Source organism: Jaculus jaculus, chromosome 13 (genome assembly GCF_020740685.1).
Source record: "Jaculus jaculus isolate mJacJac1 chromosome 13, mJacJac1.mat.Y.cur, whole genome shotgun sequence".
NCBI classification, from domain to species: domain Eukaryota; kingdom Metazoa; phylum Chordata; class Mammalia; order Rodentia; family Dipodidae; genus Jaculus; species Jaculus jaculus.
Genome location: NC_059114.1, coordinates 78,922,024 through 78,933,402, shown reverse-complemented (window position 1 = coordinate 78,933,402; position 11,379 = coordinate 78,922,024).

Below are 11,379 nucleotides of genomic sequence, written 5' to 3'. Positions count from 1 at the left end.
TCAAACACTGTATACCAGGCTGCTGTCAAACTTGTGATGTTCCTATTATGACTTCTCAAGTTCTGGGAGTACGGATGTGTGCCCCAGTGTTTCAATTAACAATAGTCATTGCCAACTTTTGGTGCTTGTGTTGAGTCAGCAGAAGCCCTAATCACGCGTCAGGTTGGGAAAGCTGGACCATTACAAAGTCTTAAGAAGCTGAAAAAGTCCAACGGTGCAGCATAGCTTGATATAAAAAAATAAAGCTTTGAGCTGGAGAGATAGCCTAGCGGTTAAGATATTTGCCTGAGGAGCCTAAGGACGCCAGTGCAATTCACCAGTAGCCATGTAACCCAGTTGCACAAGGGGACACATGCATCTGGAGTTCATTTGCAATAGCTGGAGGCCCTGGCATGCCCATTCTCTCTCTAGCTGCCTCTCCCTCTCTCTCTCTTTCTCTGTCTGTCTTTCTCTCTCTCAAAATAAATAAAAACTTAAAAAATAAAATAAAGCTTCTGTGGCATGTGTATAAACGACACACTGTTCAGGAGTCTCCACACCACCAGTCTGTACCTTTGAGAATTGAAGCTCTCATCAAGAGTGCTTTAAGTCTATGGCTTGGATGCATCCAATGGGGCCTGGGGGCATTTGTGCTCTTTGGACTCATTCAGTTGTTATCATTGTTTTATTGGACTTGTGTTTTGAATGTACTATTTTTGTTAACATGGATATTTATTTTTCTATTAGTTATGGACATACTCAGGATGTAAACAGCACATGATGGTATATCCTTTCCCTCATCCCTGCCCCTTTTCTGAAGAGGCCCTTCTCATTGGGCATGCCGGTCATCCCCATAGGGATTTGGGGTCATGCATTATGGGGACAATTGTCAGTTGTGGGTAAAAGGCAATGTCTTTGTGAATAATGTTCCAACTTGTGGCTCTAGCAATTTTTCCATCTCCTCTTCTGCAAAATTCTCAGAGCCATGTTGGTTTCGTTTTAAGTCTATTTCAGTGATGAGCACTTAGGAGCCTCTGGCTCTCTGCTTTGGTAGGTGTTGAGTTTCCTCAGTGTCTATCTCCTTCACCCTTGTGCTGATTTTATTTGTTTATATTTTTGAGAGGTTTAATGACATATCTCCTTAAATAAACTATTTCATAAATCTTTTCATTTACAGTGTGATGGTTTGATTCAAATGTGTCCCATAAAGTTAGGTGTTCTGAATGCTAAATTCCCAGATGATGGAGATTTGGGAAGTAATGCCTCCTGGAGGCAGGGCTACTGTTGGGGGAGGGCTTACGGGTATTATAGCCAGTGTCTCCTTGCCAGTGCTTGCACAGTCTCCTGTTGCTGTTGCCCATCTGAAGTTGGCCAGGAGGTGATGTCCATCCTCTGCTCATGCCATTGTTTCCCCTGCCATCAAGAAGCTTCCCCTTGAGCCTGTAAGCCAAACTAAACCCTACTATTTTCCCCACATGCTGCTTTTGTTTGGGTAATTTCTTCCAGCAATGTGAACCTGCCTGCAGAATACGGTTCATTTAAGAATACTCCAGGGCTGGAGAGATGGCTTAGCAGTTAAGTACTTGCCTGTGAAGCCTAAGGACACTGGTTTGAGGCTGTATTCACCAGGACCCATGTTAGCCCAGATGCACATGGGAGCACATGCATCTGGAGTTAGTTTGCAGTGGTTAGTGGCTGGAGGCACAGACACACCCATTCTTTCCCTCTCTCTCTCTCCCTCACTCTCTCTCTCTCTTTGTCTCTCTCTCCCCCCTTCCTCCCTCCCTCCTTCCCTCCTTCCCTCCCTCCCTCTTTCTCTTTCTGTCACTCTTAAATAAGTAAATAAAATAAACAAAAAAGAAGAATACTCAATTTTTCTGGGTGAAAAGTATAGTAAATAACAGGAAGTTTCAAAAATTTAATGTAAAATATTTCAAACCATCATCTAAGATAAACTCAGTATTTTAAATAAAAGGAACTTTGACCTCTTTGTGGTAATGAGATCAAATCTGAAATGGAGTCTTGATTAGAAAATCCAGATAGAATGAATAATCAGTAAATTGGAATTTCTTTAATAAAAGGCTTAAATACTTTCAATGAGTAGGAGAAAGATGAAACTTATTTGAATGTTGACATTTTTTTTGATTCTTGTATGTTTTCTAGTCCCCCCCCAAAAAAAATGAGAAATCTTCAACTATTTGTCATTAGACATCTTAAGTGGAAAGACAAAGACACAAGAAAAGAACACATGTCATTGAAAAATTTATACTGATTATTAATTAGGAAATAGCACAGATGTTAAAATTTAATAAGAGCATTGTGATTCAGTGGAAAATTTAACACTACGTTCCAGGAGGAAATGTCATGCGTGGATAAATCAAGTAGTACAGTTCTGTGATTCCCATGAACACTGTTTTTCCTGGAGAAGATTATTGTCTTAACACAAATGCTAAAACAATTGTATCATGACGTTTTCACTGGTAACTGTTTCTTTCTACACTGGAGCCATTGAGCCCTCATTCAGAAACAGCCATTTAGTAGCCTGTGGCTTAATCCTATGTATTATAATGGTTATTGAGTTTACAAATGGGAGTTTCAAGGTATATGTGTTACATTAAAGATACAAATAAAATTTAATGACATTTTGTCCTTATAGTCAAGTTAGAATTGATATTGACATTTGTGCAATAAACAGCTCTGAAGAAATAACTCAATAAATAAATACTCTTAAAGGTTTGTAAGAGTCTCTTGATCACAGCACAACATATTCAATACAGCTATAACATGTCAACTTGTTCCTCAATTATCATGTAATTCTGTTTTAGGTAAATGTAACTTAGGTCACAATTTATGGGTATAAACTCAAAAAATATTGCATCACTCAAGAATCCATTCCTTATTCTGTACTTCTAGATCTATTTTCTCATCATCTATTACTATCGCTTAATTTGCCTCAGGAAAATTCATTACTTGGCTACAGTAAACAAAGTACATTTAGATCTTATAGAGTCACCTGCATCCTTTAATGGTATCACATCAATTCTTAATAAAATGACACACCTGAAATTTTTCACTCAGAGAAGATCATTAAGCTAAGAAGACTAATTAGAACAAAGTCCTTATGAAAAGTCAACATAAAATAAGATAGCAAATCAATAAGCAAGTTTGAAGATAATGCATAAAACCCTTTCCTAGTTTTCAGTTGAGACTCTAGAAGATCAGTTCATAAAAGAAATGGTGAAAGTATCAAAGAACACCCAGTAGCAACACATAATGTGGTAGAAGAAATTTAACGAAGCCAGGCCCAAATGAAACTCTAAAACACAAGACCCTACTGGATAAGCCTTTACCAGGGAGACAGCATGGCCCACAATACCGTAGTTATGCAGCTGCACACCGCTTGTATATCGGGCTACTGCAGCCATAGACACAAACGCCCCTGAACAAACAGATTTTTGTTCTACACATGTACTTTCTTATCACTGACTTCTTGCCCAGGAATTTTGTGTTTGTGCCCACAAATCATGTAACTTTAGAAATGTGTAACTCATCAATAGTGTGAAGAATTCAAAATGATGTCAGACTGCTTGCCATATTGTGAATAAAACCACTAAGCCTTCAAAGCCCAGTACTCAGTCCTTGAAAGTTATTCCCTTGATGGGCTGAAAAATGGCTTGCTAGTTAAGGCACTTTCTTATGAAGACCTAAGGACCAGGTTCAATTCCATCTGGCTTACCCATGTAAGCCAGATGCATAGATGGCACATGTGTCTGGAGTTCATTTGCAGTTGTCCTGGGGCACCCATTCTCTCCCTACCTGCATCTCTCTCTCAAATAAATAAATAAATAAAATATTTTTAAAAGCAAATTATTCCCTAAGTTTATGTCAAAATGATAAATTTTCTGATGCCTACTAAACCTCTGGTGGCACCTAAGTGTAACTCAGTTTCCCACAATAATAGCTTTATAGATTTTTTCTATAATTTGTGTGAGAAGATTTTTTTTTAAAAACAGAAACAGATAGGAACTGATAATAACAAACACCATCTGATAAAATTCTTTTGGATGAACAGATGATTGGCCAGTTCATGTACCCATTACATTTGATAATATGCTGAAGCTAATTGCATAAAGGAGAGTGTGGACATGTCCAGAGGAGCATGTTCAGTATTTACAAGTAGATTTTACACAACTGCTTCCTCTGTGTGATATTAATATGAATGTAGATAGGAGTATAAATGAATAATGTCAATTTGAATGAAGTTGTGAGCAGTTAATTTTTATTATATTCTACTCCAACATACAAAATATCCATTATGTTCTTTTTTTTTAATTTATACATATTTCTTACTTCCCCATTGTTGATTATAAATTACATTTTGGAAAGGAGACGATGGGATAGTATTGCCTTCATGAATACTGAATTTACAAAGAATTGTGAGTAAATATTTTGTTAGGAAAGCATTAGGACAATGTTCAGGTAGTATATTCTAATGTATGATACTGTAACATAGCCACTCAGCATGATAATTCATGAACAATAAGAAACCAAAGACAAAAATTTAATACTAAAGTAAACTTTAAAAACTTGTACGTGCTTTGAAAGGCTACGCTATGCAACATAGTCTTTTCAAATGTCATAAAATAAATGATACTCCATACTGTGCACTCTACTTTTAAGAGCTAACCCCAACTGTTTTTCAATACAATTTGTTACATATGCAAGAAGAGTTTAAAAACGATCTGAGCTTTTAATTTTTTTTTTTATTTTTTATGCATTTATTTGAGAGCAACAGACACAGAGAGAAAGAAGCAGATAGAGAGAGACAGAGAATGGGTGTGCCAGGGCTTTGAGCCACTGCAAATGAACTCCAGATGTGCGCCCCCTTGTGCAGCTGGCTAACTTGGGTCTTGGGGAATTGAGCCTCGAACCAGGGTCCTTAGGCTTCACAGACAAGCGCTTAACCTCAAGCCATCTTTCCAGCCCATGATGTGAGTTTTTGCTTCCTTTAGGAGACAGAGGGGCAAAGTAAGAGAGAGGGCAGTACTAGGTGAACTGAGTTTATTAAGTGTGAATAAATTAAAGTGTGAGGGTATCTATGGCATATTAGCATGTTTAGAGCCCTGGGAAGGATTAAAACTTCCAATCCTTTGGGTCCTTTTCCATATTTTGCTAAGACTTGAAAACATGGACTCACAAAAGAATAAGTCATAGGTAGAAGGGAAACAGGAGGAAAGCAAAAGAAAGCACTTAAGCCAAGTGGAATTCCTCCCTGCTGGGAGAAGAGAGGGAAATACTTGGTGAAAATCTCTTTCACAAATATGAAGATCTCACAAACTGTGGCTTGGATACATTTACATGAGTTAAGCACACAATTAAATAGGCCTCACTACCAAGCTCAAGTGTGTAGGAAGGACCCTGACTGGTGGGTGGATGTTTAAAAAGGATCCTGACTCAGAATGGCCTGCAACAAGTGCTAAACGTGGGAAGTGTCTAGAAGAAGAATGAGGAAGGACCAGGAAGCTGGTGCTGCTTACAGCCATCTTGGACACAACAGAATCAGATGGGGATCCTAGTCTTACCCTGGCAGCAAGCAGAGAGGCATTTGTACTGCTTTGGGCAATTCCCTAGCTGACTAGCTGACTGCCTACAAAAACTGCTCCAATGCTCTAAACAGTGAATCTTTAAGGATGAAACACACTTACTTTTAGAATCTACCAAATAACTTTTTTGTTGTTGTTCATATTTATTTATTTATTTGATAGTGACAGACAGAGAAAGGGAAAGACAGAGAGAGAATGGGCATGCCAGGGCCTCCAGCCACTGCAAACAAACTCCAGATGCGTGCACCCACTTGTGCATCTGGCAACATGGGTCCTGGGGAATCGAGACTACCACTGGGATCCTTAGGTCACATAGGCAAGCGCTTAACTGCTACGCCATCTCCCCAGCCCTGAAAGATTTTTTTTTTTTTTTTTTTAGTTTATTTTATTTTCGATCGGGTCTTGGGTCTGCAGAGTGGGTCAGTGAATTGTGCATTTGTCTCATGTGCGTGAGGATCTGACTTTGGATCTGCAGACTTGGCTGATGGGTGTGGTGGCAGCCTCCCTCTAATCTGAGAAATTAGAAATCAGTGACAAGACATCCCACAGGCAGGCTGGGCTTGCTAGTACTGTGCTACTGGAAAGCTCTGGGTTCAAGTGAGAGAGCTTGCTTCTGTTAATGATGTGTATAGCAGTGGGTGAAGGTACCCAACATTATCGGACCTAAACATGCACATGCATACACCCCAGCACACATGTGAGGACATGCACATTCAGACGTGCATACACACATGCACGACATATGCACATAAGTACACAGACACACACACAAAGTGAAGCAGTGTCTTGTGAAGCCAAGGCTGACCTCAATGTTGTTGTGTAAGCAATGATGGCCTTCAGTGCCTGAAACTTTCTGTTTTTACTTCCCAAAAGCCAAGGTTTCAAGCGTGCTCTGGCATATCCAGTTTACAATATGTGCTCAGTGTGAGGACTGTATTATAAATTTACTTAAGATTTTAATGCAAACTTAGTTGAACAAGACATTTGTACTATTGTAGCAATGTCATCCTATTGAAATGGAAACAAACACTTTTATGAGCAGGTGTGTTTGCATAGTACATATTCAATGCATGAAAAATTCTCTTAGATGCTTTGTTCTAATTAATTTTTGTGAAGATGAATATGTATAATTCTCAGAATCTATGACAATCTTCCCCAGTATTGTGTGTGTACAGTGCTTACAATATGTGTTATATTTGTTTTTCCCTCTAAGTATCATGTCTATTTTTTTTTCCTTTTTGCTCTTATTTTAGTGTTAAGGAAGTTAACAGACATCTGTTGTCATTCTTCATGTCAAATCAGTAATCCTAATCATTAGTGTTCATTTTCTACCATCCCGTTTATGACTTTATTGCAACTAAGTTGGATCTCCATTCCTTACATAATTACATATGCTTTAGAAATGACTTCCTTTGAAGTAGAGACTCTGATACCATTTTTATATTTCTGTCATGTTGTATGCAACGTGTTGATTGTGATGTAGTACCCCAAAATGTTGAGTGAATGGGTGAGGAATTAAACATTCGCACACAATCTGGCTTCCAAGCACAGATAAATGATTAGTGACTGTTTCATTGTTACAAAAAGTCCAAAAAACCTCCTTGGGCATTACTCATTGAAAAATCAAAGAGGCAAGTTATCCCAAACTATGTCCTTTATTATAAATGAGAAGAAATGACGTTTAATCCTAGTTCAGGAGATAGTGGGTATAATTTTGAATGCACTAAAACAAGGCGAATAATATATTCTGCCCTATTTGGGGGACACAGCCCTGAAATTATAAGAGAACTTACTGTAGGGGTTTTATGTAAGTGGGGGCTAGCCGCCTCTAGTGGCAGCCTGAGGAGAAAGTAGCTGACACTTGAACTTTTGTCCAAGTCATGGGTGAAGCCGCTACGTCTGGTGTTGCTACTGCTCTGATCTGATTGTCCTTGTAGCTTTTGTTCATTGATACACATTACATTTTTATTCAACACCCCCACCAAAAAAATCCAACCAGTAATATGTGAACAAGTAGTACATTGGATGAGCAACAGGAAAGTAAGTTTCAACTTTATGTAATAGACATTTGTTAAAGGAAGGGACTCAGGGATATTATTTCTTGGATTATGCTGATCCAAAACATACATATACTCTGATCACAGATCAATGACATTAAGCCCACCTGTCATCATCAACAGTCCTGTGGCACTTTGCTATCAAGCTCACTGATTTCAATGCTTTGGTCACCACTTCTCACACATGCATACTTATTCTAGAGTAAGAGTCTGAGCAGACCATTAAGAAAATGGGCAGCCCATTTCTTAGTGCATATAACACATTGTGAAAATAAATCTGAAATTTTAGACATATTGGCATGTACTCCGTGTTTGCATTATGAAGTCTAAATAAATGGAAAGCATATTCAGAAAAGACCATACATTTAGAATATTACTAAATGTATACAAATCAATAATGCTAATGACATTTCTTCAATAAAATGTATTTGGTCTACAAATATATAATAATATGCCTCTATCATTACGTGGTGTGCTTTTACTCAGAAAGGTTCAACTTTATGTGGCTGTACTCATGATAGGGGCCATGCTAAACATTTGCACACTGAATGCTTCAGTGAGAGTGTCTTACCCTTTAGGAATGCTTCCCATTGTCCTGGTACAAATGCTTGGCTTCTCTTTAATGGCGTGAATCTCTCTAAGAGCTCAGGCCTCTTTGACCACACTTGGTTTATCACAGCTTTAAATATGATCATTTTCAAGTTAAATTGCAGTTTTCAAGTAGTTCTACTGGGCTCTTTTGCTTCTGATTCTTACTACAAACCTTTCTAACAAGCAGCCATAAAATAACCATGCCATATCAACTTTTGATATTGTCATGAAAGTGTATGATGTGTTTTGATACCATCGTCCTCAAATCTCACACTTATTCACCCTTTCCCAATAAAGCCTTTCTTTCTCGTTACTCTCCCTCATATTTTCATATTTTTTAATTTTTTTTTGAGGTAGGGTCTCACTGTAGCCTGGAATCTACTATGTAGTCTCAGTGTGGCCTTGAACGCAAGGTGATATTCCTACCTCTGCTTCCCGAGTGCTGGGATTAAAGGTGTTTGCCACCGTGCCCAGTTGATGTATTTTTTTTTTTTTTGACCCACTCAGTTCAACGACAACTGCTTCCATGATTATGAGTGAGGTCTTATGAACCCAATCCACATTGTAAAAAAAAAAAAAAAAAAAAAAAAAAATGTTTACCAACTCAATAATGTGCAGGAAACCACAGCTGCTGTGTAAGCATGAATGTAACATCCGTGTCAAACCAGAAATGAAATCCCGCAGCCATACTCCTATCATTCTGCTGCTATATGTTCTCCATTCTCTCCTAACTGTTCTCCATATGTTTTCCATTCTATTTGTTGTTGTTGTTTGTTTTCCAAGGGAGAGTCTCACTCTAGCCCAGGCTGACCTGAAATTCACTATATAGTCTCAGGGTGTCCTCAAACTCACAGTGATTCTCCTACCTCTGCCTCCCAAGTGCTGGGACTAAAGGCCTACACCACTATGTCCGGCACCCGTTCAATTTTTTTTTTTTTTTTCAAAGTAGGTGCTCATTCTAACCCAGACTGACCTGGAACTCACTCTGTAGTCCTAGATTAGCCAGGACTCGCAACCATTGTCCAACCTCTTCCTCCTGAGTGCTGGGAATAAAAGCATGTGCCACCATGCCTGGCCTATCCTAACTTTTCTTTGTGGCTCACTGAGCCTTGCAAGGGGTGGTTGGGATGTCCTATTTGGGACTGAACATGCAATTGCACATATTCTCGGTAGTTTTACAAATATTCCTCTCTGTACTAATCTCTGCCCATTAGTGGTAGATGCAGGTAGTATTGTTATATGGGTGCAACCAAAGATATCTTGAAGGAAGTTTTACATGCAATTTGATTTTCAAAACAATAGTAATTATTGCATTATTTTGATATCAACCTTCTTTGAACTTTCAGGAAAAGGGAACATGACACAGAATTCATTCCAGAAAGTAACCCTATCATGGCCCAGTTCTTGAACCCATCTGAAACCTCACTGGCATACTTTTCAGTGCCTGCATGTCCCTAGGCAGTATGTCCTCCTAACCTATCACCAGAATTCCCCACTAAACTCTAGTTTCAAAGTTCTAGGTCTTCTCTAGCCCACAGCTGTAGGCGTTTTCAAATTTTATACAAACTCGCTCCTAAGGATTAATAACTGCTTTGTTTATCTTCATCACAATAGTGGCTCATCTTCCTAGGTACAGATTTTATTTATTAGTTTTTTATTGTTGTCACCAAAATATTTGACAGAAATAATGTAAGCCCAGCAAGACTGATTTCAGTACACAATTTCAGTTTGCACTCATCCACACAGGGTAGAATGATTCTATTTGTGGTGTGAGGACAACGAAGCAAAGGCTGTTCACAATTCGACAGAAAAAGAAGCAGGCAGGCTGCAAGAACTCAGGTTGGACCATCTCCTTTAATGATTAGCTTTGGGCATGGTAGTTCATTCCCATCATTCTACTACATGGGAAGTGTATGCAGAAGGATCACTGATTCAAGAGAGTTTGAGGCCAGCATGGACTCTATGAGAAACTGTCTTAGACTACAAAAACATAAATAATTCATAGGTTTGTTACTACTGCCCTGGATACTCCAAGTAGGTGCCCCTTTCCCTAGTTTGCACATCTTCCCAGCATAGCACCACCAGATGGGAATAAGATTATGTGAGATCATAACAGCATCATATGTAATTTCAGAATTATGATGTTGGGCTGGAGTAATGGATTAGCGTTTACGGCAGTTGCCTGCAAAACCAAGGGGCTCAAGTTAAATCTCTAGGACCCACAGGAGCCAGATGCACAAGATGGCATATGCATTGGGAGTTCCTTTCCCTGATGCTCCTGTTCCCTCTCTCTCCCCCTTTCTCTCTCAAATAAATAAATAAACAAAATATTAAAGAACATATTGTGATGTTTCTTTCTTTTATTAGGATAAAAAAAGCCTTCTTAATTTGACCAGAAATGTGTGATATAGAATAATCATGTTCTTGGTTCTTGTACTCCATTAATATAAATTGTGGTCCTAATCCATAACTCACAATTAATGGGTTTAGTTGCCATAAGGGTGTTTTTTAAAGAATTTCAAACAAGTAAAGTGAAAAAAGAAAATATATCCTCCTTCCAATGAGCACTCAAAGAAGAAACCCCACATATATAGGAAACACAATAAGTCTAATTGAAATGTGTAACACATATCAATAATAATTAAAAATGTACAAATAGTTCTTTAATAAGGAAGTGTTTAGTGATTGGAAACAAAATTTAATGAAGCAGCCAAAAAAATTGCAACTGACTAAAGTAGACACATTATTAAGACATTTAGCATGTGTAAATAAAAAAACCTAAAATGAAGACATAAAGAAATTAGATGCATATGATTAGAAAATTAGTGGATTCATTTACTGAAAGTAAGAAACCAGTCATAACTTGTGCAAGGAGAAATTCAGACTGAAAAAAGTACTGATATTTGGAGTCAGAGAATATTGACTATAAAGCTTTGCATATTCATATAAAAAGAATCAAAATGAGTAACAGAATGAAACACAATAAAAGAATGGCTGAGAAATACTTGGTGCAGAGCAGAAATAAGAATCATCAGAATTATAGTACAAAAACCTCATGAATAACACTGATATTGAATGCAGTGAATAATCTACAGTTACCATCACTGTTAGTGCAGAGCAAAAATATCACACATTTTCAAAATTGACCA